This window comes from Macaca nemestrina, chromosome 17 (assembly GCF_043159975.1).
Source record: "Macaca nemestrina isolate mMacNem1 chromosome 17, mMacNem.hap1, whole genome shotgun sequence".
Classification (NCBI taxonomy): domain Eukaryota; kingdom Metazoa; phylum Chordata; class Mammalia; order Primates; family Cercopithecidae; genus Macaca; species Macaca nemestrina.
The window spans coordinates 70061604-70076682 of NC_092141.1; the positions used below are offsets into that span (position 1 = coordinate 70061604).

The 15079-nt window shown below is 52.1% G+C and overlaps 1 protein-coding gene across 18 annotated transcripts in view; it reads left to right on the forward strand.

Moving 5' to 3' along the window:
• Positions 1–372: 372 nt before the first annotated feature.
• Positions 373–15079, forward strand: part of LOC105468425 (microtubule associated protein tau) — a 131390-nt gene continuing 116683 nt past the window's right edge. For 5 of the 18 annotated variants that reach the window (XM_011718654.3, XM_011718660.3, XM_011718678.3 and 2 more), the window contains exon 1: positions 404–560. The gene's annotated coding sequence lies outside the window, so the exon portion shown is untranslated. Of the gene's footprint in view, positions 561–15079 lie in introns of all 18 variants that reach the window. The other 13 variants (XM_011718618.3, XM_071083349.1, XM_071083351.1 and 10 more) reach the window with 10 other exon arrangements.

Here is a 15079-nt window from a genome sequence, read left to right on the forward strand (position 1 = left end):
GACACCGCCTCAGGCTGACTGAAAGGAAAGGGGCAGGGGACCCACTGGCGGAGTCACTGGCCTTGCCCCGACCCCGCAGGGCCCGAAGGAAGACACCCACCCCTCCAACGAGACAAAGGCTCCAGCTATGGGAGGCGGAGAGTGCGCGTGCGCCATGGAACGCGCGTGCGCGCTGCGGTCAGCGCCGCGGCCTGAGGCGTAGGGGGAGGGGCACCGGGAAAGGGCAGCGCCGAGAGGAACCAGCCGGGAGGCGCCGGACAGCCGAGCGGCAGGACGCTCGCGCGCGCCCACTGGTGGCCGGAGGAGAAGGCTCCCGCGGAGGCCGGGCTGCCCGCCCCCTCCCCTGGGGAGGCTCGCGCTCCCGCTGCTCGCGCCTGCGCCGCCTGCCGGCCTCGGGAACGCGCCCTCTTCGCCGGCGCGCGCCCTCGCAGTCACCGCCACCCACCAGCTCCGGCACCAACAGCAGCGCCGCTGCCACCGCCCACCTTCTGCCGCCGCCACCACAGCCACCTTCTCCTCCTCCGCTGTCCTCTCCCGTCCTCGCCTCTGTCGACTATCAGGTAAGCGCCGCGGCTCCGAAATCTGCCTCGCCGACCGCCCCTGTGCACCCCTGCGCCGCCGCCCCTCGCCCTCAGCCTCCACAGACTGGGGCTTCGTGCGCCGGGCATCGGTCCGGGCGACCGCAGGGCCCCTCCCTGCCTCCCCTGCTCGGGGGCTGGGGCCAGGGCGGCCTGGAAAGGGACGTGAGCAAGGGATGCACGCACACCTGAGTGCGCGCGTGTGTGTGTGCTGGAGGGTCTTCACCCGCTTCGCGCCGACCCCAGGTGGAGGCCGTGCCGGCAGGGTGGGGCGCGGCGGCGGTGACTTGGGGGAGGGGGCTGCCCTTCACTCTCGACCGCAGTCTTTTGCCGCAATGGGCGTGCGTGGGGGGGAGGGGTCCGATAACGACCCCCGAAACCGAACCTGAAATCCGCTGTCCCTGCCGCTGTTCGCCATCAGCCCTAAGGAAGATGTGGATCGGGTTCTAGAAAAGATGACTGACTCCCTGCACGCCCCTCCCTTTACCTCCCGAGCAGTGATTCCGACAGGGCCTTCACTGCCCCTGATTTTAGGCGGGGGCCGGCCCCCTCCCCTTTTCCTCCTTCAGAAACCCGTAGGGGACATTTGGGGGCTGGGAGGAATCGAGGAGATGGGGAGGGGTCCAGGCGCTGTCACTTTAGTTGCCCTTCCCCCTGCGCACGCCTGGCACAGAGACGCGAGCAGCGCCGTGCCTGGGAACAGTGCGAGGATCCCAGTGTGCACGCTCGCAAAGGCAGGGGTCACCTGGCCTGGCGATGTGGACGGAGTCGGCGGCCGCCGGTCCCCGCTCGCGGGCAGGCACAGCAGCAGCCATGCACTGACGGGCGCGGGGCTGCAGGTGCATCTCGGGGCGGGTTTCTTGCTCAGCGCTCCGCGCGCAGGGCGCCCGGCGTGTGCGCTCCCTGCCGGAGGCGCGGGGCTGGCGCGCAGGGCTCGCCCCTCACTGCGGCAGTGGGTGTGGATCCTGGTGGGCGAGGAGGGGGGAGGATAGGCTGTGCCTCCTCCCACTCCCGCCCCCACCACCCCCCCTTTTTCCCCCTCGGAACGCGAGGTGCCATCTTTTTTCGGCGTGTCACGTCTTTACGGTGCCATGCCAAACCGGGTGGCCGGGCTTCGTAGGACAGGGCGGGGCCTGGCATTAAAGGGAGGGGGACAATCAGCGCTGAAATCTTGGCGTTTTGCTGCTGCGGGCGTGAGCGCTGGGGGCGTTCACCCAGCACCTTCTTCGGGGGCTCTTTGCTTTGTCTGTAGAGGTTACGTGATCTGCGCTCCCAGCCCTGGTTTCTGGCTTTTATTCTGAGGGTGTTTAGCCAACCTCCCCCCACCCCCAAGCACCTCTTTCCTTTTTCGTTCCTCATTTCCGAGCCCATTGTTGGATCTCGAGGCTTGCTGGGGTCGACGAACCCGAGTCAACCCCCCGACCCCCGGCACGCATGGAACGGGCGTGACCGCGCGCAGCCTCGTCTCGGAGTCTGCGGGCGCCAGGAAGCTTCTGAAGGGATGGGATTCGAGTCTCCGTGCTGCGCTGCGGGCGGCGGCAGAGGGATCACGCCCCTCCCAACACCCCGAGTGTCCTGAGGGCCAAGCCACACCAGGTTGCCCAACGAGGGACGCTGGCTACCCATTCGGGGATGGGTGGGGAGCCCCGGTGGGGCCTCTCCAGCTTTACGCCCTGTTGCTTCGCCTGGCGGGAGAATGTGAAGAGGGGGCATAAGGTTACTGGTGCTGCGGCCACACCCATTTTTCTGAGCCCACTGGAGGGGGCACAGAGGGGGAATTGCCATGGGAACCACAGGCGTCCGGAGAGGGGACCTTGGGGCTGGCCCCACCCCTTCCCTGGGGAGATTGGGGACCCTGGGGTAGGCGGGGCCGCGCCCAGTTGGCCTCCTGGAGGACACGGGAGGAAGCCCCCAACCCCTGCACCTGAGACTCTAATTGGCCTCTGGCGGCCGCAGATAGGCAGCCCTTGGGTGTATTTTTATTAATATTATGTCTGTACTGATTAATATTATTTATCGTAAATGCGGGATTTCACCCGTATCCAAGTTCACCGTACCCCCAAAACCGAGTCTGGGGCTGCAAGGAGAACTCCTGGCCAAGGCATCCGAGCCTCGCCCTCCTGTGATGAACCTGGTACGCGCCGTTTTCTGGTTAATTCTATCGCTGAAAACTGGTGCGGGGGGGCGCACTTCTGAGACGAACGAGCATCTAGGAGCTGAATCCTCCACGCGGGCTGCCCAGGTTGATCTGAATTTCCGGGGAATGGCTTGACTGGGGAACTAGAGCCCGCCCGGGACCAGGCTGACCTTCTTCGACGGTGGCGTCGAGGGCTGGAGCCTGAGTGCTGCGAGGCTTCCCGCATGGCTGAGCCACCGCGAGGGGTTGCAGAGCGGCTCAGGGGTCAGTTCAAGCATCTTCTCTCCTCCCTCGCCCCCAGACAGAGCTGGGCGCGGGATTCCGGTTCCAGATGGAGTGAGGGTCTCGGGACGGCCCTGGAAAAGGGGAGCCCACGGTCAAGGCTGCCTATTGCCATCTCGAGCAGAGATGTCACCTGCTGCCGTTGGAGGAAAGGGAGCCCGGTGGGGATGAGCGCATTTAGCCCAATGCTGGGAACAAAGCACAATCCGCGCTTCTGCGATTTCGCTCCATTTTGAAATGTGTTGGCGCTTTGGTTGGGCCACTGCGGTGGGCAAGGCCGGGGAAGGAGGGGGCTGCTGTTAATGGAGAAACCTCAGGGGGACGGTCCTTCGTGCAACAATTAGGAAACTCCATCCTGACTCTGTGCGCGCTTTAAGGAGATGGCTTCGCTCCAGGTCCTCGAGGGATGCAGCTTTGGCGCGGATGACGGTGGGGTGCTTGCCTCTGGAAATGTCTGGGCACGGATCCCGGGGCCATCGACGACTCCTCCCCATCCCCAGCAGGCGGGAGCTCTTACATTCCGAGCGACTGCTCTCACCCTCTGGCGCTCACACACCTGTAACTCCAAACCTCCGTCTCAGAATGGTCCGGGTTGGAAGGGATGATGGGGGCTCGGACAGCGACTGCCCAGCTCACCCCTCTGCGCGCTCAGGCTCCAGGCTCAGCAGGACCAATTTGAGTTATATCTGATCCCCCCTGCCCCCTTAACTGACCCATCCTACAGGAGACAGGGAAATGTCTTTCCTACCGCGGTTGATTCTAGGGTGTCATTTTGTGTTTTGCGATGGCTGCTTATATTTACTATATAAGAATTGTTTATTTTCCATCTCCAAATCCTCCCTCTACATAAATAAATAAATGGATAAACAGATAAGTGTGTCCCCCGCCCCCACCCCCGCTAGGCAGGTCTGGAGTGACCCTTGAAGCTCATCCATTCCTTGGTCAAGTTTGCCTCCCTAACAGATATTTATACAGCAATAACCCGGCTTGGCTCTTGGGTTCACCTTTAGACGATTTGGGGAAGGGGCTTGTTGGCTTTGCTGGTTTTTGGATGAGTGACAGTCCATGACTGTTCCTGCTGGAAGGGCGTGGCTTTTAAGTGGTTTCTAATATCAGGCACTGCTCCTCTGAGAGGAACAAAAGAAATGGATACCTGCCCATAAATTGCTAGAAAACTTAGAATTGGTTTGATTGAGGAAAGGTTAGATTTATTCCGGTTGGAAAAAGAGGCCTTTCTATTAAAGGGGCCCTTTGACCCTCATGCCCTTGGAGGTCAGTGCCAGCCTGGAGATGTGATAAGATTGTGGTTTTCCTTCTGCCTTTTTAACATCCGTTGATACAGTCCATTTGTTGAAAATTTTAAGAAACGTGTTTTATTCCACTTTCCCTCAGCATTTATGTGTGTGGCTTCAGTGGCTCTGTGGCTACATGTACAAACACATGTTATTTTTCCAATTGGACATGTTATAATTTTCCAACTCGACCTTGCCTTCTATTGATGTATTTATTTAGCATCTTCCTTACTCCCTCCTTGAAAAAGACTCACTCAAAAACAAGTAAAAACAACCGTAGGGGCCTAATACAGTGCTAGACATACAAGAGGTATCCGGTCCATACCAAATGGATTTTATCCATGAAGGATAAATGGGGAAACACAGGTTAAGAGAAACAGAAGGTGGGGCTTTATTTATGGTCACGGCAGAAGGAAGGTTTGGGGACAAACTCAGTTCAGTCTATCCCAGCCCTGTGTCCCAGTGATGCTCAGCTGCCTGTGCTCTTGGGCCACCTCCTCCCGCCCCCTCCCCCTCCCCACTGCAGCACTCCCATAGCCTGGTCCCTATGGCCCACCTCCCTCTTATTGGCCAGAGGTGAAGATGAGAGGAAAGGAGAGAGACCACCCTCTACCCTAGGGAAGGAAGACCCTGCCCTGGCACCTTTTGGTACTTGGTGCAGTAGGTCGGTGGGAAGCGGGTGGGAAACCACATTTGACTCTGCTCCTTCCTCCGCCACCACTTTCCTCATCACCGTGTTCAGAGACCCCCAAAGCCCCTTCACACTCCCAGAAACAGCCCCCTGGTCATTCCTAACTTGCCATGCCCAGGAGTTAGGCGCTTCCACTAGTGACAGGGAGCTGGCATTTGGGGGGCACCTCAGCAGGTGACGGGGAGAGAAGCCTGCAGCCTCACCAGCTGGGCTGCAGCAGAGAGAGGAGCCCTCATGTTCCAGCAGGGACTCTCAGCTGTTTGCCTGTAACCATGCTTCTCACCTGGGGGCCACTGAGATGTCTAGAGAGATGTTTTTATTTTCACAACTTGAGGAGGGTGCTACTGACATCTCGTAGATAGAGGCCAGGGATGCTGCTGAACATCCTACATGGCACAGGACAGTCTCCTACATCAAAATATGACCCAACCCCAGTGTTACCACTGCTGGGGCTGACACTGGCATTGCTACCTTAATTACATTCATTGATTGTCTTCTAGGAGCCCTGTTCTAAGTGCTTGTCTCAGATTATCTCATTTAATCCTCACAACAATTCCCCTATGTAGCAGGTGCTGTTATTATCTCCATGCTGGGGAAACTGAAGCACAGAGAGGGTTAGTAACTTGCTAAAGGTCATAGAGCCAGTGGGTGGTGGAGCTGGGTGCCTGACACTAGCTCCCTCCCCTCTCAGCCACACGTGGGTTTACTTGGCCATTGTGGACTAGTCTGGGAACCCAAATATGATCTATAACATTGACCCAGTAGATATTGATTCTAAAACCACTGTTTCACAAATGAACTTTTACAAGAGTCTGTAATTGGAGCATGACCCAGAATAAGTTTAGGGAGATGTGGAGTTTAAAGCTCTCAATTTCTTATCTGGCCCCGACACAGAGAGCAAGGCATTTCACTCTACCTTGGTGCTCTGTTTATAAAACAAAGAGCAAATATCTCTTCCCAAGGTCCTTAAACTTCTACTCCCTAATGCAGGGTTTCTGGACTGATCTGCCAGATGAAGGGGCAGCTGGTTTGATTGACCCAGGGAAGGCTGGAAATCAAGACTGGGGGATCAAGATGTAGATTCAGTGTGGCCAAGGTCAAGTCTCTGTGGTTTAGGGACATCAGATGCCCAGCTTAGGTTCTGTACCTCGGCAAGGTAAAAGCGTTGGTGCCCACTGATGAGGCCAGCTCTGAGACTGTGGGTGTGGGTTGAGTTGGGTGGGCATAGGCAAGTCCTCATGTAAGAATCCCTTGGCAAAGATAGGCCCGGGAGGCTTTTCTCACTTCCTGGGGCCCAGGCTTTGCAATAAATATTCCATTATACTATGGTGCCTTGGGGCTACCTGAGAATCCTCTGTCTCGCCCCTGTTGCCTTGCCAAAGAGGTTGCTGTCCAAGAATTCCTTTCCTGTCTCCAGATGCCATGCTCCTGCCACCTCTGCCAGGTTCCCTGCCTGCCCAGATGGCTCCCACCTGAGTATGAGGAGGAGTTTGAGGCTGGCCCAGGACAGGTTTTGAGCTTTCTGGGTTCTCCGGTTAGGAAGCTTTCTGTAAGCATGCAGATACAATGGGCATCAGCAAAATACAAACTGGAACAATTTCCAGGTATATTCCCTTAATTTTCTTTGCTTTTTTCATATTTCATCAGGCTCCATGCTGAGCCCAATCAGGGACCTGATAAAAATCCAAACACCATGTCAGCGAGTCCCCAAGAAATGCATTTTGTGCCAAGGCTATTCAAGGAAGTTTTGGGAGCAGCTCAAGGGCAGACACTGTTACCCTTCCCCCAGGTCCCCAGTGCAGGGCAGTGTCCTGCATGTGGAGGCAGTTTGGCCTAATGGTTAAGGAGGCAGGCTCTGATTGGGCCTCCTGGACATAAGTCCCAGCTCCCTGCTCACTGTGGGACCTAAGCCATGTTGTTTAGCTGTTTGGAGAGTTTTTTGTCATCCATAACTTGGAGTATGATGGTGCCTGTCTCACGGGTTGCCATGGGGTTCAAACAAGCTAACCTGGTACTCACCAGGGCCCTACACATAGTAACTGCTCAGTAAATCGCATCATTGGCAGTGTCCTATGGATAAGTGCTTGTGATTGGCTGAATGAGCAGAGGGGTCTAAAGACCCTGGTGATGGAATCAGTTGTACAGATAAATTGTTACACTGAGTAGGGATCAAGTTAGGAAAAGTGGGTAACTGCCCAGCTCCCCTGCAGCCAAACTTTGGGCAGACGTGGACCCTCTGAAAATTGCACACACCCATGTTTAAATGTACACACAGAACTCTTGCCACAGGCAAGCGGAGATTTGTCATCTGCTGTCCCTGCTTCATATTCTTCCTGAAATCCACTCCATGCCAGGAATAAACTGCATGCTCTCCACCAGCCCAAACCGACCTGCCCTCCCTCCAGTCATCCCGGGAAGGGTGACCTGGCTTAGTACATTGGGTTCAGAGATCTTTCCAGTTTACTTGTTGAATAAAAAGTGAGGGCTCATTAAGAAAGTAATGGCAGTCAGGGAAGGCGAAGGAGGTGAAGAAGAGATTTTACAAATGAAGTAATTCAACGGAGTGCTGACGTTGGTAAACTGGCGAACAGGTTTCAGGGTGGTCGGTTGAGAGTAGAGTAGAAAAGGGTTAAATAAAGCAAACTTGTGGTGTACTGAATCTTAGGAATTCCATGTATCCAATAAGTATAGTCATTTATGAATTAATAAATTAGGCCTAAGAAGCCTTCTTATCCCTTAAATCAAGACTGAGTAACAATATATCAGTTTTAAAAAGTCATTACATCAGAAAATAATGTAAATGATACACATAGATTTTCAAGATTTTACTTTAACTGAAACTATATAAATGTAAATTCGTTCACCCATCTTTTGACACAGGGCCCAGGTCTTCTCTTGGTGTCTGATCAGCCAGTTAAAATTTCGTGTCTCTCTTGCCTGTGCCATATTAATAATGCACTGTCTGGGTCTTCTGATTTCAGTTTGGATTTTGGGTTTATATTGTGGAGTCATCTGAGCAGAATCCCTCAGGGATTTTACTTTTTTCTTTTTTTGCATGGTCTTTACCATCCTGTTTGATAGTAAATATTACTCACCTTTGTGAAGTCTTTCTAAAACATTCAACTTAATTTTCTTAAAATCATTGAATGATTTGAAGAGCTTATCCTTCCCTCTGCACTTGTACTCCCTCAGCTTGCACCTTATTTATTTATTTATTTATTTATTTATTTATTGAGACAGAGTCTCGCTGTGTCGCCCAGGCTCGAGTGCAGTGGTGCGATCTCGGCTCACTGCAACCTCCACCTCCTGGGTTCAAGCAATTCTGCCTCAGCCTCCCCAGTAGCCGGGACTACAAGTACACACCATAATGCTCGTTTGATTTTTGTATTTTTGTAGAGATGGGGTTATGCCATGTTGTCCAGGCTGGTCCTGAACTTCTGACCCAGGTGATCCACCCACCTCGGCCTCCCAAAGTGCTGGGATTACAGGCGGGAGCCACCGTGCCTGGCCAGCTTGCACCTTAGTTAGGGTATGTGATTATTATAGCAAGTCTGGTGTACGTAGAAGATTTTGAATGGGCACAGATGACCTTTAGGAAGTGCTGGGCTGTGGTAAGAGGCAGTCCTAACTACAGATCAGGCTGTGAGGACCCCAGCCTTGCATGTTGACAGACCTTCATGTCTTATTCGTACAGGGTATCAGAAGAACACCTACTGGGGAAACTTTTAAATAAGTAAAAGGTGGGCGTCCTCCCCGCCTGTCTTCCGTCTGTCTGCCAGAACTAGCACAGCACTTTGAAGTCATTCACATGGAATCCCAACTTAAGAGGGCACTACAAAATCCTCTCCATCAGACTGAAAATAAGTTTAAATTCCCTTTCTTATATTAACTCCCCTGAGGAAAGAGTCTTAGATCAATGTCCAATACTAAAAACAGTTTTAAATCAGCGAGTGAGAATTAAATCTGAAACCATTGATAATAACGTTTCATTCATTCCTCTCCTTTGGCCTCATCCACCCTACTGCTAAATCCAGGCATCAAAGAGAAGAGGGACATAATTATCTCTGGTCCCAGCTGCTGGTTTTCCTTCCAGCCTATGGCCCAGTTTTCCGTTTTACTGAGAAGGCTGGTGATGTTGGCTTGGGATCTACATCTGCAGTTGTACCACAAAAAGTCCAGGGATGCACTTGCATCCTTGTATCCGCCTCCCTGGGATAGCAAGGATATTAGAAGACCCCTGGATCCATAATTGCTTGTCACATTATCTGCAGACGCCACAGAATGCCAAGAACAAAGTGCTGGGAAGGACCAATTCATGGAACCATGGGACGGTGCTCGTCCCCCAGCGTAAAGGACAGCTCCTCCTCCTGAACTGCAGCCAACATTCTAAATCATGTGTCAACAGAGTTGTCCTGGATCAGATCCAGTTCTCCCATTGATTTGCAGGTCATTTCAGGGGTGCCTGTTCCAGTTGTTCTTAATTGAATGCTGGCAGCAAACTATTGTCTTACCTCATCCCTCTACCATGGCCTATTCCTCAAAAAGAGACTTCTTGGGTAATCACGGCAACATCAGGCAGGCCGGGCGCGGTGGCTCACGCCTGTAATCCCAGCACTTTGGGAGGCGGAGGCGGGTGGATCACAAGGTTAGGAGATTGAGACCATCCTGGTTAACACGGTGAAACCCTGTCTCTACTAAAAATACAAAAAATTAGCCAAGCGTGGTGGCAGGTGCCTGTAGTCTCAGCTACTCAGGAGGCTGAGGCGGGAGAATGGCTTGAACCCGGGAGGCGGAGGTTGCAGTGAGCCGAGATTGTGCCACTGTACTCTATCCTGGGTGACAGAGCAAGATTTCATCTCAAAAAAAAAAAAAAAAAAAAAAAGATTCTCTTTGGTTTTATATGTATATAAATGAGGCCAGGCTCGGTAGCTCACACTTGTAATCCCAGCATTGTGGGAGGATCGCTTGAAGCCAGGAGTCTGAGACTAGCCTGGGCAACAAAGCAAGACCCTGTCTTTACAAAAGAAAACTAAAAATTAGCTGGGCGTGATGGCGTGCTTCTGTAGCCCTGTCTACTTGGGAGGCTGAAGCAGGAGGATCACTTGAGCCCGAAGTTCAAGGCTACAGTGAACTATGATTGTCCCACTGCACTCCAGCCTGGGTAACACAGCAAGGTCCTGTCTCTAAACATTTTTTTAAAATTCTATTTATATTTACATGTATTTAAATGTGAATATTCACTACCTATTTGTTGCATGCCTGGATTTTTTATATTGGGCTTGCTGAAAACCTGAACAGCTTTCTACTTGACAATGCATCAGAATTTAAATCAGCGTGTTAATAAGCCAAGCAAAGGTTATATAGGCAAATAAAACTGTTGTCTGTAACCTCCTGTAACATTGGAGCACAGCAAAAATCATGGTATAGACACATATGAACCTGTCCCTTTCATAGCTGCTCACTGCCAGGAAACATCAGGAATAGCCGTTTGGAAGAGTCACCGGCCCTCCCACCATCCGTTTTCTGTCTTGTCTTTTCCCTATGAGCAGGGGAAATTCCCCACTGGCCCCAATCCCCAGTGCAGCGGCTCAGCCTCTGCCTCTGCCGCCGCTTTCCATGAGGCCAGCTTAGAAACAGAGGATTTTGCAGAACATCCCTAAATCCGCTTGAATAAAGGAGTGATCATTCATAAACTCACCTGAACCTTCTTAAAACCTATTTAATATTTTTCCCAGATAATCCTATCGAGATAACTTGCCTCCTGGGCTTCTCTCCACCAGGTTCAGTTCTTCCTTTAGTGGTGAAGTTCCTCCCTTCTTAGCATCTCAGCTGTGCCTGAGAAAAGGCCAGCGGTAGCTGCACTCTGTTCCCTGTGGAGTGTTAATAAAGACTGAATAAATTGAAATAAATCCCTTTCAATGTCACTAAAGTGCTATAAATAATCATGAACCAATGTTTGATGGCGGATGAGAAATGCAAGAAAAAAGTTTTAATCAGTAGGATTCATGTTATAAGTTGACAGTCTGGGCCAGGTTAAAAAAATAAAAATAAAAAGACTTTAAGAAAGATCTTATCATTTGTTACCAGCAAGACTGAATTCCAGAAGCGAGCCACACCCTCATTTTGTGGGCCCCTGTTATCACTGGCTGCTTAGGGTTGCCAAGCCCTGAATTCATTTGTCAACTAAGAGGTTTTTGGCCAAGATTAAGGTTTCCCATGCCTCCATATTTCCATCTGAGAAATGGAGATTATGCTGTCTTCCCCCTCAGAATGGATGATAATGTGGTCTCTCTTCTCTTCTCATAGTCATAGAACTGAAATAAAACAACTTAAGAGAATTCCTTTGAGCTTCTCAAAAGTGCTGCAGGACTAGGGGATGCCTCCCGGGAGCCGCAGTCGGGTGCTGATCTGAAGTCTTTGGTGGGCTGACTTTAGCCTGACCTGAAATAGTATAGCTGCTGCCACCTGGCTCCCTTAGTGCCAGACTGTGCAGCTGGTTCCTAGGGGTGAGGGCTGAGCCAGCAAGGTCTGTGTCCAGGAGGGATGCATGGGTGGCCACAGAACAGCCTGCACTGATCTTGTCTGTCCCCTGCTTTAGAAGGAAGGAGACCCAAACCAGGATGCAAGACAGTGGGTGGCGGTGCCTTGAGCATGACCTCAAGTGATTTCCAGCCCCTGCCAGTGCTGACTTCTCTGGGGAAGGGCTGGGACTTCCTTCTGAGCTCAAGTCATGACCCTTACATAGAATTTCCTGGGAGCTTTTCCATTTTTCTGGAGTTTTCAGTTTCTTCCTAACCAGACAGGGACTTGGTACAGAATCTCATATTCTAATTATGCCCAGGAGCAACCTCTCCCCACCACTTACAGCGTTTAGCATGTGACAGGAATTGATTAAGGCATGAGTGATTAAATTAAAGCCAGGCATTGACTTGGATGGTGTAATATTCTGATGACTGTTTGGTGGCAAAGGCACGGGGCAGACTCATTAATTGAACTGCTTGCACCTGGAATTTGAATTGAGCCAGAGCGGGGCTGAAGTCAGTTTGCCTTCACCCTGTGAATGGAGGGTTTCTCCGGAGCGTGGATGGTGGGAGGTATTTCAGGATGTATGCGTAACCCCCACCCTGGCAATGGCACATCTTTTCTCCAGCGTGGCCAGGTTTGAGTGCCAGTCCTGGGTGTCCATAGCCTTGCGTTTTAGTAAAATGCTGCCCCCATTACCACCTGGTCTGTCCACTTCGGTCACTGGAATTTGCCGTCTTCCAGTCCCCAGTGTGGCAAGCCATGGAGACTCAAGCTCTTCCCCCTCCACATCCTGGAACAGACCCGCCAGTTTCTTCCAGGCATTGCCTCAGTTTGCCCCTCTCTTTCCAGTCACACTCTCACCAGCGATAACATGATTTTAGGCCTTATCACCTCACCCTCGGATCCTTATGGAAACAATGAGTTGTTCCCTGTTTCAGTTCCAAAATTCATATCCAATCCGTTTTGCGTGCCATTGCCAAATTCTTCCCAGAGCAACCCCGTCACCTGCCCTGGCCCTCTCCACGTGTGGTCCTGCCATGAGCATCACCTGCTAAGCCAAGCTGGCCTCGAGCTGCCTGCCTGGGTCCCCACACCTTGGCTCACCTCCCTGCCCAGTCCCACCTCCCGCTTCCTGCCAGCCTGCCCTGTGGCTCCTTCATAGACGCCGTGCTCTTTCTGCCCCTTGCTCACCCATGGCAGCTTTGCCCCTCTCTCCCTGCCCTACCCCATATGTAAATCGCCCTGACCTTCCTCAGTGTCCATCCTCCCTGAAGCTTTCCCCAGTCTTGACACTCAAGGTCCAGAGGCTGCGCGTTTCCTCTTACCTGTGGCAGAGCCGCGCTCCTCAGTGCTCACAGTTCCCCTCTTGCCCCCGCTTCCTGTGTAGGACTCATCTGCCCACAGGTTGCACGTCTTATGAAGGCAAGGACTGTGTCTTACGTGACTTTCCTTCTCCAGTCACAGAGCTGGGCACATATATAGCTCAAAACCCTCTTGATTAACACAGGTGGATGCTGAGAAATCAAACAGGCGATGTCAAATGAGCTCTCCTTATTTAAATCAAGTCAGTTCTCCACCTCCTAGTTACTCAGTTCCAGTACTGTATATACTTGGAAATAATAAAAACCACATTTCCTTTAAAACATTCTATAATTGTTCCTTTGCCCTACTTCAGACTGACTTAACACACTCCCCATTGGTCCAAATGAGTTTTGCCATACGAAGATGCTGATAATAATAGCAGCAGTGGATTATTCTACTAAAACCATTGCCTCGTTAATCCTCAGTCCCAACGAGGTGGGGATTATTATCCTCATTTTGCAGAGAAGCAAACTGAGGCTCAGAGATTTCACAGCTGGGGAGGGAGCCAGATCATGCTTCTGTCCAGGCCCAAGCTCTCCCCCGCTTGCCTTCCTGCCTCTGCAACCTCAGAGCATCCCCCATCTGGTTCCACTGGCTATGCTAGTTGTGCGGGAACCAAAAGCCCTGTCTCTAGTGCTAAGGACTGGAGAAGCCATGGCCTCCAGGCTCTGTGAATGGGTCACATGTAACCTGAGCCTGGAGAAATTGTTTGAAACTGAAGGCAAGCCTCTAAACCAGGCTGCTGCTTCATGGCGCCGGTGACGGCAGAACCAAATTTAGTGCTGTGGGCAGGTCCACACTTATCAGAAAGAGAAGCTCATTTTTCTTCTGGCTCACATCAAGCATGAAAAATGTTCACACACACACCCCACACACACACACTTTCCGGAGGGGTCCATGTGGCTAGAGGCTGGAAGATGTGGATGAGAGGAGCCTGGCGGGTAAGCCCAGGGAAGATGACATTCAGCTCCCCAGACAGTGTCTACAGGGAGAAATTTAATTAAAAGTGGGGCGGGTTCCCTGAGCAAGGCAGACAAAGTCAGCCCTCTACGGTTAAGAAAAAGGGTCACAGTGAGAGGAAAGGTGAAGAGACTGAGTCTGTATTTTCCAGTCTGTTGGGCGACACGCCTGATCCCCCTTCCTCAAAAATCCACTTTACTTTCCCCATGTCTACACCAGTGTGGTTCACACTCTGGGACAAGGAAAAGGGGGAGTGATGGGGAACAGAGAAGGGAGGAGCTCACACAGCTGAGGCTGGGGTTATGCATATCGAATTACTTAGAATTTGCAACCTCACAGGGTACTTTTATGGCATTGAAATACACTTCCCACAGCCACCCTCCCTCTAACTAAAAGCAAGAGTCATTTCTCAGTTCTGGTCTTGCCTCCCACCTTCTCCTCCACATTTTAAAAAATCCACCGGCTGCAAAGTGAAGACACCATATGTGAGATCCCACCCTAGTTTCTGTTTTATCAGGGTTTGGAGCAGGTGGAGCAGGCAGAGGGATCATTTCAGCCTGTACATTGTATTAAGTATTAAGCGTGAGTGCTGAGTCATTCTTCAAGAAAAGTTTTATGAAGCACCCAAAACTGAAGGGTGGAGCCACCTGGAGACAGTAGCCTCAGTCCTGGCCCTGAGCGCAGCCTGCATAGGCCCCTCTGGATCCCGGCGGGAGCTGCAGAGTGTGGGCACCTTGGCACACAGCCCTGAGTGCAAAATTAGGAGCTGGGCAGAGGGCATCTCTGTCGCCATTGGGAAGCCCAGGGCACACTGGTCATAGCCGTAGACCACGAGCACCCTACACCCGGGGGGACAGATGCGACCAGTGTGCCCTGGGCTGCCCAATGGCAACAGAGAGATTGACACCTGGACCCCGTGTCACAGGGACTCCACTACCAAGACTCCCGAGACTGCCACCTTCCAGTGGGATAAGCCCTGCCTCCTACTGGGCCCACAATGTACAGAGAACACTTGGGACGACCTGGCTTTCTGGATACACAAATATTGATCCAATCTGGGCTAATTAGAAGGTCAGTCCCAGTAAAAAATCAAAGTCAGCTGGGTGTGAGGCTCACTCCTGTAATCCCAGCACTTTGAAAGGGCAAGGCAGGCAGATCATTTGAAGCCAGAAGTTCAAGACCAGCCTGGGCAACATAGCAAAACCCTGTCTCTACTAAAAATACAAATAATTAGGCCGGGTGTGGTGGCTCA